This window comes from Sus scrofa, chromosome 1 (assembly GCF_054392235.1).
Source record: "Sus scrofa isolate SSC_HxYL_T2T_F1_AM1 chromosome 1, Sscrofa_HxYL_maternal_Yorkshire_Landrace_v2.0, whole genome shotgun sequence".
Classification (NCBI taxonomy): domain Eukaryota; kingdom Metazoa; phylum Chordata; class Mammalia; order Artiodactyla; family Suidae; genus Sus; species Sus scrofa.
In genome coordinates, this window is record NC_139383.1 from 123,006,099 (window position 1) to 123,021,090 (window position 14,992).

Below are 14,992 nucleotides of genomic sequence, written 5' to 3' on the forward strand. Positions count from 1 at the left end.
CCTCCACCTAAAGGGTCTTTTAGAATTAACTTTTTTTTTTTTTACAGTTTTATTAAGGTAAAATTGATACACAATAAACTGCACATATTTTAAATGTGGAATTCGATGTGTTGACATATGAATACTCCAGTAAAATAAAACTACAACTAAAGTCATGAAATAAATTTGTTTTTACTATTTTTGTGAATAAAAGAAAACAAATCTCTAAAAGCACACATGCGCTTTGTGTGCGTCTGTTAAATTCAGCTGCTTTGAATTTCGGCAAATATATCTTTAAAAAACTTGGATGTAGAGGATTTCTTGAGCTTCAAACAAAATTATTAATAAAAAATCATGTATTTTTCGGGAGTTCCCTCGGCAGCTCAGCAGAAACGAACCCAGCTAGTATCCATGAGGATTTGGGTTCAATCCCTGGCCTTGCTCAGTGGGTTAGAGATCTGGCATTGCCATGACCTATGGTGTAGGTCACAGACACAGCTCAGCTCTGGCATTGCTGTGGCTGTGGTGTAGCCTGGCAGCTGTAGCTCCGATTCAGGCCCTAGCCTGGGAACTTCCATATGCTGCAGGTGCGACCCTAAAATGAAACAAACAAACAAAAAAACCGTGTGTTTTGCAAACTATCCTATTTTTTTTTTAATCATTTCTCTGTTAGCACATAAGAAGTTTTTCATTTTAATTATATTATTTTACAGTTTATGAAAACTTTGGTATATATTACCACGTTTCTTCTGGTGTGATTTTATTCTCACCAAAACCCTTACTGTTAAATATTATATATATTTTTTAAATTAGAGTGTTAAAAGACTTAGTTAGGATTACACAAAGGTTTTTGATAACTGATTCCCACCTCCACATTCTTTGTATCATACCATTGCCGTCATTCTTGGGTGAGAAAGAGAGGCATACAAACCCAAACAATTAATTTTTAAAAAAAATCTTCAAACAGCTTTGACATTTATTTTTTAAATGAAGATTTATTTCACCATAGTACATCATCATTTTTGCACCATGTGTGAATAAATGAACTTTGGCATTAATGTATTCTGTTAGAACCCTGTAATACTTTTGATGCATTGCCAATTAGCCTAGAAGGTAAAAGGCCCCAATGATATCCAGACAGCTTCATTGGCTTTATTTTTCTTTGGAGAGATTTAAGATTTTCTGAACTGAACTCTTTCCTTCCTTTTTTCTTATTCTTGGAAATAGAAGTTGTGAATAATATATATGAGCAATGACCACTGGGAGGCTTTTTATATGCTACTACAACACTCTAGATAGTTAATTCAGAGAGAAAGCCCATTCCCTTTAGTGAAAATGAGAAGATATCTATTTTCAGTGTCTGAAATGAAGGCCGACTAGGAAGAGCAAGAAAGTTTAACCCTGAAAGTGATCTTAGGATTTTAGGATCCCACTGTGGCTTAGCGGTAACGAAACTCAGCTAGTATCCATGAGGATGTGGGTTAGATTCCTGGCCTTGCTCAGTGGGTTAAGGATCCGGCGTTGATGTGGCTGTGGTGTAGGCTGGCAACTGTAGCTCCAGTTCAGCCCCTAGCCTGGAAACTTCCATATGCTGCAGGTGCAGCCCTAAAAAGAAAACAACAGCAAAAAAACACAAGCATCCAAGATCTTCATAAATTAGTAAAACATGTTGCCAGCTGGAAGGGACCTTAGCTATTTTCTAGTACAGTCTGCTGATCTAACAGAGTATACAACTGAGGTCCTGAGAGGGGAGATGTTTTCTCCGAAGTTGCATGGCTGGTTAGCTAGCTGCAGAGCCATGCTTTGCACAAAAGGCTCTTAACTCTTGGGTGTCTTCTTGCTGGATCATTTAATTGTGAGAAACCTTTAATTGTGAGGAACCCTTTCAAAGCCAAGTCCATTTCACAGACACTCATATAACTCTTGCTTGGTAATGACTGGTTGAGAAAATAAATAATGAAATAAAGCTACTATGAATGCATTAATGATTTTAAATTCTTTGTACCATGTTGTCTTTTCCCACAGCCAGGAGAAAAGAGCCAGGAATGTCTAGGTGGAGATGGAGATCTCCAGGAGTAAGGAGAGGCTTATACCTGATGATGCACCACTGCAACTGGAGTCTGCTGGTCTGGAAGCTTCTTGACCCACTGGAGAGATACTTCCACTGAAGGACATGATAAAATCCTACAGAACTGGGACTGCCACTGGTGACGTAATAAGTGCTGAGGCTCCAGGGTCTTGGCAAAGGAGCTTGATGTTGATGTTGAGGTGCTGCTCTCTTTTTTTTTCTTTCTTTCTTAGGGCTGCACCTGTGGTATATGGAAGTTCCCAGACTAGGGGTGGAATTGGAGCTGCAGCTGCTGGCCTATGACACAGCCACAGCAGCATAGGATCTGAGCTGCATGTGTGACCTATGCCACCGCTTTCAGCAATGCCAGATCCTTATCCCATTGAGCTAGGACAGATATTGAACCTGCATCCTCATGGACACTATGATGGGTTCTTAACCTGCTGAGCCACAGTGGGAACTCCCTAGGTGCTACTATCATACAGGGGGGAGGGGACTATGAAGTTAGCAGAAAAAAGATTATACCACATAAGCAGGTGCACCAGTGACCCACTCCCCACTTCTTCTTCTTCTTTTTTTTTTTTTTGTCTTTTTGCTATTTCTTTGGGCCGCTCCCACGGCATATGGAGGTTCCCAGGCTAGGGGTCGAATTGGAGCTGCAGCCACTGGCCTACGCCAGAGCCACAGCAACGCAGGATTCGAGCCGCGTCTGCAACCTACACCACAGCTCACGGCAACGCCGGATCGTTAACCCACTGAGCAAGGGCAGGGACCGAACCCGCAACCTCATGGTTCCTAGTCGGATTCGTTAACCACTGCACCACGACGGGAACTCCAACTTCTTTATTGTGCATCTGGATTGAAGGAAGGTAATCAGCCATGACCCAGCTAAAGGACCACATTTGCTTTAAATGAGTTAAGGACGTTTCTCTCTCTTTTTGCTTGATAGTTGACTTAGCAGCTTCCAGTGTAGCAAAGTGGTCACATATGGAGGTTCTGGTCAAGAAGAGAGAAGAAGGAGCCTGCTGGAAGCTCAGAGGAAGGGTTTGGCTTTGTTGATGAAAAGCCTAGATGTAGCTGGTATCAATCCCTCTCTAGTCCTCCTGCTGTGCACATGGCCAAGATGCCTGCAGTGGTGTCTTGTGATTATGAGGCAAAGGGCGAGAGTAGAATGGAGATGTGACCCAGAGGCCTGACATTATAGCTAAACCAACACCAGAAATTGCTTTCTATTTCTTGTTATGTGAGAAAAATGAATCCCTATTTATTTAAGCCACTGTTATCTGGATTCTCTATTATTTGCAGCCAACAGATTTCTTGATAGCAAAAATTAGAATCACCAATTGGGCAAAAATAAAGGCGAATTTGGAAGACGAGAGAAGGGGGCTGTAGATGTTAGTTAAGTAGAGGCTCAAGATCATTTGTAGAATTAAGGACATGGTTCCTACCTCTTTTTCAGGTTTTTTTCCCCTCCTTGCTAAAGTATCTGAAAATTGAAGAACTATACACCATTCTCTTCCACAGATGTTATTATTTTAGCTATTGCTACCCTAAGAATGTCGTTTTCCTCCTATGATATTTTTCAGGTATATTGGTGGCAGTTATGTTCACCATTTGCCCCGAGTTTGCAAAGTGGTGAGGAATAACCTCTAGCAAGAGTAGCAGAGGGAACACAAGAGGAGTATCATCGAGAGATCATGGATTCGATGCTGAGAAACAAGTTTGTAAATAGCTACACAACACAGTATCTGCAGGATGCACGCCTTTGGTTGTGTCCCTGCTGGGAGCAGGTGAGTTGTGTGCAGCTGTGTGTTTGAGAGGGGTTATAATCTTTCCAGTGTTGCGCAGAACCTTGTAATATGTATACTACTATAAAAGAATAATTACAACTAACTCATTCTTTGGGGTGAGCTGTGAGGACAGAAGGGTGTGTTGCAGGTGTGCAGGCAGGGGTCTGCTGTGTTCCACATTCTTCTCGAGCTGAAACTATCTGGCCTTCAGCCACCTGCTCTGAAATGGAGCCCTTGGCTGGCCTTTGCACAGGAGGAACCACTGACTGGGTCAGGACAACCAATCTCCACACTGGTCTTTTTTTTTTTTTTTTTTTCTTGTCTTTTTGTCTTTTCTTGAGCCACTCCTGCGGCATATGGAGGTTCCCAGGCCAGGAGTCTAATCAGAGCCGGCCTACACCAGCACCACAGCAACGCGGGATCCGAGCCATGTCTGTGACCTACACCACAGCTCACGGCAATGTGGGATCCTTAACCCACTGAGCAAGGCCAGGGATCGAACCCACAACCTCATGGTTCCTAGTCGGATTCGTTAACAACTGTGCCAAAATGGGAACTCCCTCCACACTGGTCTTAACATAGGCTGGGATGAAAAAAATGACCTCAATAAATAGATTTTCTTTCTTAGAAATCTGAACTGAATGTACAAAAAGAATTTGCTATTAGGAAGTAGAAGGTGTGAGGAGGTAGCTGAGTCACATTGATGTCTGGGTGCTAGTAAATGCAGACAATCCTTCCTTCCTGGAGCTATGAGGCCATGATGGCTCGTGTTTCTGGATATGCATTTGTGATGCTTGGCTTTGTGTCACCTTGGCTGGGCTGTAACACCCAGTTATTTTCAAATTCTAATCTAGGTTTGTTATGAAGGTATTTTGTAGATGTGGTTAAAATCTACAATCAGCTGAATTTAAGTTAAGAGGATTCCCCTCAAATAATGTGGTTGGGGAGTTCTCACCGTGGCGCAGTGGGTTAAATAACTGTCTTCAGTGGCTTGGGTTGCTACAAAGGTGCGGGTTTGATCCCCAGCCGTACACAGTGGGTTAAAGTACCCATTGTTGCCACAGTTGCATCGTAGACTGTAGCTGTGGCTCAGATTCAATCCCTGGCCCAGGAATTTCCATATGCTGTGGGTGTGGCCTAAAAAAAAAATAACGTCATTGGGCCTCATTCATTGGGTTGAAGACATTAAAAGCAAAAGTTGGGGTTTCTCAGAGAAGAAATTCTGCTCAAGACAGCAGCATGAACTCCTGCGACTATTGGAGAACACTGACTGATACCCCATGAGAGTCAGTCTTCTTCATCACTCCATGGCACTTGCATCAAAGAGCTCTTCTCTCTGACTTTGTTCCTTAAAATCAAAAGAACCTAGACAGAAAACTCAGCAGTATCCAATACTTTTGTGAGATTGTGGTTCATAGTATTGGGAGGCAGTGATGCAGTCTATAGTGAATGCTTGGTGTACATATGGATTCTCAGGTTCTCCAAGTACTTTCAGGTTCCTCCAAGCCTCCAGGAATTGGGAAGCACAGGTTGACCTATGCTGTCCTAGGCATGGAGTATCATTAGCTGCCTTTGCCCTGCACACCAGCACAGTATGAAACAGATACAAGGTTCTAGGAAGCAATCCTATTCTTCCAGATTTAATTAGTGCAGCCTGCTTGATCTTGTTGGGAGAATGAGCAGCCCAACCTATGGTAGAGCAGACAGGGACTTTAGAATACAATAGGTAGGTCCCCAAAGATACTCCCATTCTGAATTCTCCCTTATACCTCTCCCTTATATCTCCACTGGAGATATGCCTCTGCCTTCCTGTATAAACCTCAAACTCATCCCTTCAACTCTACTCCACCCTGTAGGTAGCTGCGCTGCCTGGATCAGCCCTTTATTGCACATGGCTTATTCTCTGATTTAAAAAAATCATACACAAAATGTAGGAAAAAATGATCACTGATGGCTGGCAGGCTGAAGGAAGAGAAGGCAAGGCATGGGCTCCTACTCTGGGTGGGATCAAGCCCTAGGCACTAGAATCCTTTGGGAAGAGGATTAGAGGTAGATGTTGGGGTGATGGGAGCAAGAGCCATCAGAAAAGGAGGGCCCAGGAAGACAAATTTTACCTATTTTATTTCCCTCTTCAGGCTTTGAAGAAGCCAGCACAGAGTTTCATGCTCAATTACAATAATCATATTGATTGTAATGATTGGCATTCTTCTCCTTATTGGCCTTTTCTCCTTATTGCTTATATTAATCCTTTACAAAAAGGCTTTATTAGTCATTTTAAGAAACAAATACATTGAGAAACTTGCTGTTTTGTAAGGGAGATATGACAGCCTGCAGTGGTAGGAAAGAGTCCAGTTTTGGAGTTGGACTCACTTGTATTTCACTTTAGGCTCTGTCACTGGTTGTGAGACATCGGTCAATTTACTTAACCTCTATGAACTTGTTTCTTCATCTATAAAACTGTGATAATAATACCTACCCCGCAGGAACTTTATTCAGACTCATGGTGGGTATATGCAGAGGGCTTCATGTGATGTCTGGAAGCTCTGTCACACTGCCTCACACTCTGGAATAATGGCAGAGGAGTAAGGAGCCCATACAATGTTGCAGGTGATGCACTAAACACGTTAGCTCATTTGACACAGAACCAGGTCCTCTTGGCCTTCATTCTCCCTGCCACTCTCCCCACCTAGGCCTGCGTCATTTCTAAGAAAGGATTGCTGTGAGGGAAGCAGAATACAGGACTAACTCCTCTCCTTAAGAATTAATGACCTGCAGTTGATTTCTAGTTTCATGCCATTGTGGTCAGAGAAGATACTTGAAATAACCACAGGAAAAGAAATGAGAAAAAACTTACTGCATGGAGACTAAACAACATGCGGTTGAAAAACCAATGAGTCAATGAGGAAATCAAGAAGAAAATTAAAAAATACCTTGAGACAAATGATAATGAAGACACAACCACTCAAAATCTATGGGATGCTGCAAAAGCAGTGCTTAGAGGGAAATTCATGGCAATACAGGCCTTCCTCAAAAAAGAAGAAAATTCTCAAATGGACAATTTAACCCAACACCTAAATGAATTAGAAAAAGAAGAACAAACAAAACCTAAAGTCAGCAGAAGGAAGGAAATCATAAAGATCAAAGAGGAAATCAATAAAATAGAGATTAAAAAAAATAGAAAAAAATCAATAAAACCAAGATCTGGTTCTTTAAAAAGGTAAACTAAATTGACAAACCTCTGGCTAGACTCACCAAGAAGTGAAGAGAAAAAACCCAAATAAACAAAATAAGAAATGAAAAAGGAGAGGTTACAACAGATACTACAGAAATAAAAAAAAAAAAACCATGAAAGAATACTATGAACAATTTTATGCCAACAAATTTGACAACCTAGAAGAAATGGACAACTTTCTAGAGACTTACAGCCTGCCAAAACTGAATCAAGAAGAAATAGATCAACTGAACAGACCGATAGTAGAAATGAAATTGAATATGACATAAAAACACTCCCTACAAATAAAAGTCCAAGACCAGATGGCTTCACAGGTGAATTCTACCAAACATACAAAGAGGAACTTATACCCATCCTCCTTAAACTTTTTCAAAAGGTTGAAGAAGAAGAACCCCTCCCCCCAAAGACATTCTATGACACCATCATCACCCTAATTCCAAAACCAGACAAAGATACCACCAAAAAAGAAAACAATAGGCCAATATCTTTGATGAATATAGACGCAAAAATTCTCAACAAAATTTTAGCCATCCGAATCCAACAACATATCAAAAAGATCATACACTACAACCAGGTGGGATTCATCCCAGGTGCACAAGGATAGTTCAATATATGCAAATCAACCAATATCATACACCAGATTAACAAAAGTAAAGTCAAAAACCACATGGTCATCTCAATAGATGCAGAGGAAGCATTTGACAAAGTCCAACATCCATTCATGATAAAAACTCTTATCAAAGTGGGTATAGAGCGAACATACCTTAACGTAATCAAAGCCATTTATGACAAACCCACAGCAAATATAATACTCAATGGAGAAAAGCTGAAAGCCTTCCTACTAAAAATCTGGGACAAGGATGTCCACTCTCACCACTGTTATTCAACATAGTACTGGAAGTCCCAGCCACAGCAATCAGACAAACAAAAGAAATAAAAGGCATCCAAATAAGAAGAAAAGAGGTAAAACTGTCACTCTATGCAGATGACATGATACTATATATAGAAAACCCTAAGGACTCAACCCAAAAACTACTTGAACTGATCAACAAATTCAGCAAAGTAGCAGGATATAAGATTAACATTTAGAAATTAGTCACATTAACAATGAAGTATTAGAAAAGGAATAAAAAAATACAATACCTTTTAAAATTGCACCCCAAAAAATCAAATAAATACCTGGGAATACACCTGACCAAGGAGGTGAGCAACTTATATGCTGAGAACTATTAAACATTAATCAAGGAAATTAAAGAAGATGTAAAGAAATGGAAAGATATTCCATGTTCCTGGGTTGGAAAAATTAATCTTGTAAAAATGGCCATACTACTCAAAGCAATCTATAGATTCAATGCAATCCCCATCAAATTACCCATGACATTTTTCACAGAACTAGAACAAACAATCCAACAATTTATATGGAACCACAAAAGACCCAGAATTGCCACAGCAATTCTGAGGAACAAAAACCAAGCAGGAGGCATAACTCTCCCAGACTTCAGGCAATATTACAAAGCCACAGTCATCAAGACAGTGTGGTACTGGTACCAAAACAGACAGACAGACCAATGAACCAAATAGAGAACCCAGAAATAAACCCAGACACCTATGGTCAATTAATCTTTGACAAAGGTGGCAAGAACATAAAATGGGGAAAAGACAATTTTTTCAGCAAGAATTGCTGGGTAAACTGGACAGCTGCACGTAAATCAATGAAACTGAAACACATCCTCACACCATGCACAAAAATAAACTAAAAATTGGCTTAGAGACTTACATGTAAGATAAGACACCATCAAACTCCTGGAAGAGAACATAGGCAAAACATTCTCTGACATCAACATTATGAATATTTTCTCAGGTCAATCCCCCAAAGCAACAGAAATAAGAGCAAAAATACACCAGTGGGACCTAATCAAACTGACAAGCTTTTGCACAGCAAAGGAAACCAAAAAGACAACTTACAGAATGGGAGAAAATAGTTTCAAATGATGCAATGGACAAGGGCTTAATCTCTATAATATACAAGCAACTTATACAATTCAACAGCAAAAAAGCCAGCAACCCAATGGAAAAATGGGCAAAAGATCTGAATAGACATTTTTCCAAGGAAGATATACAGGTGGCCAACAAGCACATGAAAAAAATGCTCAACATCCCTGATTATTAGAGAAATGCAAATCAAAACTACCACGAGACACTACCTCACACCAGTCAGAATGGTCATCATTAATAAGTCCACAAATAACAAATGCTAGAGGGAGTGTGGAGAAAACGGAACCCTCCTGCACTGTTGGTGGGAATATAAGCTGATACAACCACTATGGAGAACAGTATGGAGACACCTTAGAAATCTATACATAGAACTACCATGTGACCCTGCAATCCCACTCTTGGGCATATATCCAGACAAAACTTTCCTTAAAAAAGATACATGGGAGTTCCCGTCATGGTTCAGTGGTTAATGAATCCGACTAGGAACCATGAGGTTTCAAGTTCGATCCCTGGCCTCACTTAGTGGGTTAAGGATCCAACATTGCCGTGAACTGTGGTGTAGGTCGCAGACACAGCTCAGATCTGGTGTTGTTGTGGCTGTGGTATAGGCCAGTGGCTACAGCTATGATTAGACCCCAGCCTGAGAACCTCCATATGCCGCGGTTGCGGCCCTGGAAAAAAAAAAGACACATGCACCTGCATTTTTGTTGCAGCTCTATTCACAATAGCCAAGACATGGAAACAACTTAAATGTTCATCAACAGATGATTGGATTAGGAAGATGTGGTATATATACACAATGGAATACTACTCAGCCATAAAAAAGAACAACATAATGCCCTTTGCAGCAACATGGATGGATCTAGAGACTCTCATACTGAGTGAAGTAAGTCAGAAAGAGACAAATACCATATGATATCCCTTATATCTGGAATCTAATATAAGGCACAAATGAGCCTTTCCACAGAAAAGAAAATCATGGACTTGGAGAATAGACTTGTGGTTGCCAAGGGGGAGTGAGAGGGAGTTGGGTGGTTGGGGAGCTTGGGGTTAATAGATGCAAACTATTGCCTTTGGAATGGCTTAGCAATGAGATCCTGCTGTGTAGCACTGGGAACTATGTCTAGTCACTTATGATGGAGCATGATAATGTATGAAAATAGAATGTGTACATGTATGTGTAACTGGGTCACCATGCTGTATAGTAGGAAAAAAAATTGTATTGGGGAAATAACAATTAAAAAAAAAAAAGAATTAGTGGCCTGTCTGATGCTTCATCTGGGCTTTACAGAGTCAGCCACAGGAAGCCTAGGTGTCTAGGAGATGGGGACTGGCTTAATTGATGATCCAGAAACAGCTTGGGGCTGTAAGGAAGCTGGGTCCCTTGTCTCAGGGGAGTTGCATCTCTAGTGGATGAGATTGGAATATGAATCAGGGCTTATGGCTGGTCAAAGGTCCTCAGAAAGATCAGCACCTTGCGCTGGCCGCTTTCTAACTGTATTAAGAGTGGCTTCTGCCCCCGACCTCTGAGGGGTGGGGGTACCGTGAGTGAACAGAACAGAGCTGTGAAGCACTACAGAGCATGTGTCAGGGAGCACTGAGGAGGGCACCCAGGCTCCACCCTCTGGTAAAGTATTTGCTTCCCTTTTGGGAGGGATCCAGTGCAGTTAGGAGGGCTCAGGCCAGAAGTGCTGAGTGGAAGGACTAAGCTGATGATGTAAAACGCAGGGCCAGAACCAGCCAATGAGGAAGAGTTGTTGCCCGTTTGTCCAGAGAAGCCAGGTGCTTAGTTGAAAGGAACATCTGTGTTGCAATTTTATATGCAGGCCTGCCCAACAAAGCCAAATTCCTTAAAAGCAGCCTCTTTCTGGCCAGATGGCTTCAGCAGCCTTGACAGAAGAATGTGTGTGTGTGTGGAGGTGGGTGGCATTCTCAATCTGGGCCTCTCCTTCTTTTTTTAGGACTTTGTCCCTTAGTGACTCTTCCTCAGTTAAATTGTGCTTCTTGCCTTTTTTTTTTTTTTTTTTTTTTTTTTTTTAAAGCACTTAGCTAGGAAGGAGAGAGGATGGGCTTTCAGCAAGGGAAAATGCTTTGGAGATGATTCAGGATCACTTAGGTGGTAACATCCCTCAGTGTCTCTCCCTCCCAAATATCCACATATACGGAGTGATGGATATATGAAATCCATAAACAATCCCCATGCCTAATTTAAGCCAGAGTTACCCTCCCTCCAGCCCCGACCTGCTGATATGCAGTGCTAGTCCAAAAGAGATTGGGTTTGTTTAGGGCCCACTCAGACACTGTAGAATCTGAATTGCCTAAAGACATTCAGATGGTGACGAGTGAGATGACGATTCACTTTCTTGCCCAATACCCATTTTTATGGGAAATTGAGACCCAGCAAATTGTTCTCACATGTGAACAAAGGAAGAAGGGGGAAGCTTTCTATGACAGTGGCCCTGGGTGACCTATAGAGGGGTGGTTCTAACCAAAGGAATTCACCAGAACTGTCTGGGAAGCCTTGACAAAATAAGGATGTTGGGGCTCCACCCCAGACCAACTAAAGCAGAATTTCTTCTTAGGAGGTGCCAGGTATATGCTGAGAACACTTCCTGCGTCCTTCTGGTGGGCTGCTCAGATGCAGACCCATGGTGCTAGAGAAATAATTTCCCCTGAATAATCTAATATGGGCCATATTTCTCAGGAAGCTACTTTTTCACTGATTGCTTTTTTTTTTTTTGACTTTTTTTTGGGGGGGCACACCCACAGCATATGGAGGCTCCCAGGCTAGGGGCTGAATCCAAGGTGCAGCCACTGGCCTATGCCATAGCCATAGCAATGCCAGATCTGAGGTGTGTCTGCAACCTACACCACAGATCACGGAATCACTGGATCCTTAACTCACGGAATGAGGCCAGGGATCAAACCTGTGTCTTCACAGATACTAATCAGATTCGTTTCTACCGAGCCTCGATGGGAACTCCCAGACTGCTTTTCTTCTAACAGAGATAGCCTATCTTGAATCTAGGGTGTGTGTTCTGGAGCCCATATGCCTCCCACTTCTACCACATTCTTTGGGAAATTTGCTAAACCATTTCACTCCTTAGTTTCCTCATCTGTAGAGTGGAATTAATAATAAAACTCAGAGTGCTGTAAAAACTGAGGTAATACATATCCTACACCTAGCGTTTTACCAATGGTAATAAGCCTTACCCTGATAAACATGACCTATTAATGATGCCTTTGACATAATATTTTCATGTGTAGGATAGAAGCATCATTTCTGGGAGCCTCTGGGACAGGTGACTGGGATGCTGTTTGTTTTTCTCCAACAGATGTTCATTGGTTATCCTCTTTGGAAATTCTTTTTTCTTTTTCTTTTTTGGCTACTAGTTTAGTTTTTTTAAAATTATTCAATGAATTTTATTACATTTATAGTTGTATAACTGTAAATGGAAATTCTTTTAGTGAGAAAAGGAAGGCGCATTCATGCAAATTGGTTCAGGTTCACAGGTGCAGAGTGATCCAGAAATTAGCCTTGGCTAAAAATAAACCAGCTTGATCATTTCTCTTTCTAGCAATAGAGTAAATTAGATAGCCAGAATAATTTTCCCATCCAAAACAACTAAAATGTTGAATAAAGTATACCTTTAAAATTGCATCTCTGAGCTGACATGGAGGTGAGAAATCCTCTTAGCTGCCAAACTGAAACCAAGAGCTCTGGGAGGTAAATGAATACCAAAGCTTATTTTCACCCTGGAAATTTCTGCCAGATGCCAGCACCTTGGGCTGTTGTTGCCTTAGAGGTTGAATGGGAGTGGGAGACAAGAATTTAAGTCCAGAGCTTGACTGAGGCAGGGTACTTCATAGGAGATCCTTAAATAAAGCTGGAATCCTAACGGTTACACATTTTATGATGAACACAGAAAGAGAAGCAAGAAAACTTATCCATTTTGGTCCAGATAATCACTTTGACCTGGCATAAACCGACTCTCACTTTCCTTTGCAGCTCAAATTCATACCACATGTATGGTCCTAAATGTCTAAGTCTGAAAATTTAACTTGTTCAGCTGAAGAAATACAAATTCTGGCAGAATCCTGCTGCAACCCAGTCCTCTCAGAATTTCCACAGATAATGTCCAAGAAGAATGAGCAGCTTCTAGTCAAAATCACAAAACAGGAGTTCCCCATCATGGCGCAGTGGTTAACGAATCCGACTAGGAACCATGAGGTTGCGGGTTCTGTCCCTGCCCTTGCTCAGTGGGTTAACGATCCGGCGTTGCCCTGAGCTGTGGTGTAGGTTGCAGACTCGGCTCGGATCTCGTGTTGCTGTGGCTCTGGCGTAGGCCGGAGACTACAGCTCCGATTGGACCCCTAGCCTGGGAACCTCCATATGCTGCAGGAGCGGCCCAAGAAATAGCAAAAAGACAAAAAAAAAAAAAAAAAAAAAAAAAATCACAAAACGCAAAAGGTAAATGTATTATAATTGAGAGCAGAAGGAAAAAAGAAAAGCAAAAACACATAGTAGAAATAGATCAGCAAGAGCACCAGGTACTAGGTTTATTGAACACTGAAAGTAAAGTAGCTATGCAGAATAGGTTTAAAGATAAAGGGAGAAAGCTTGAAAATTTGAGCAGGAGAGAGGTAGCCTGGAAAAAGAACCAACCAGACGTAACTTTTAAAAATGAAAATCCTAATATAATTGAGATTTAAACTTCAATGGACAGAGTAACCAGAAAATTAGATACAGTTACAAAGAAATAATAGAGATGGATGCAATAGTATTATCTATTGCTATTGATAACAATCATGGAGATAAACTTGAGAAGTAAGTTTAGAAATGGGGGTGGGGGAAGGCAAAAAAAAAATGAGAGGACAAAGTGAAAAATTTCAGTCAGATATGAGGAGGGATTTAATTTCAACAGAGAATGGCTGAGAATCTTTCAGAATTCCTAAAAGACACAATCTTCAACAAATCCTACGTAGGATAGGTAAAAGGAAACACGCTTCTAGACACATCGGAATTATTATAAAGAAAAAGAGATGATCTTAAAAGCAGTCCGAGAGGAACATGGATCTTTTTTTAAAAGAATGGCAACTAGTATTAATACTGACTTCTATAAAGAAAATAACTGTTCGCAAAAGTTATACATTCAGCCAAATGATTTTTCAAAAATGAGGGTAAAGATATTTCAAATAAAAGAAATAAAAAAAATAATTATTTCCAGAAGGTCTCCACTAAATGTAATTCCATATAATATATCTCAGGAAGGAGAAAAATGGCCTAAGAGACAAGGTCTGAGATATGAGAAGGAATGATGAACAAACATATTATATTTATGTAACTATAAATAAACCCTAACTTAAATCTACATAAACCTTAACTCTGTAACGTAACAAAAATGTCATATTTTCAGGGACAAAAAGCATATTAGAAGTAAAATACCAGACAACCTAAGCATTAGATTAGGTGGACAGATAATTAGAATTGAAAAAAAAATTAAAGACCCTGAATTTTTTGAGAGGGTTAAAAATATTATAAAATGATTATAAATACATCTTAAAATTTTTTTCTGGCAAACTACAAAAAAGATATGGATATGATCATTTCTAGATAAACAGAAGGCAAATGACAAAATATAAACAAAAACAATCTTGCTTAATTCACAAGAAGGGGGTGTGAGAGAATGAAAATAATGAGACAAATGCAAAACACATAGTAGGATGTTAGAAGGAAATTCAAATATAGTAGTAGTTACTATAAATGCAACCACATTGAACTCCTCAGTTAAAAGACCAAAACTGATAACCTGGATAAAGAAAAATAATCTTTAAAAAAGAAAAATATGGCATACACTTTTTATGTGAAACACTTTTCAAATCTAAAGATGTGTACATATTGTAAGTTAAAGATGAGAAAAGATATAA

General features: G+C 40.4%; 1 long non-coding RNA gene across 4 annotated transcripts in view; it reads left to right on the top strand.

The window, feature by feature from the left end:
• The window catches only part of LOC102158936 (uncharacterized), a 257,286-nt gene extending 250,332 nt beyond the window's left edge, over window positions 1–6,954 (top strand). For 3 of the 4 annotated variants that reach the window (XR_014810690.1, XR_014810682.1, XR_014810688.1), the window contains 3 exons: window positions 2,005–2,247; window positions 3,634–3,837; window positions 6,528–6,954. This is a non-coding gene — a long non-coding RNA (uncharacterized LOC102158936). The remainder of the gene's footprint in view (window positions 1–2,004; window positions 2,248–3,633; window positions 3,838–6,527) is intronic. The other variant, XR_014810687.1, reaches the window with a different exon arrangement.
• Window positions 6,955–14,992: the final 8,038 nt, after the last annotated feature.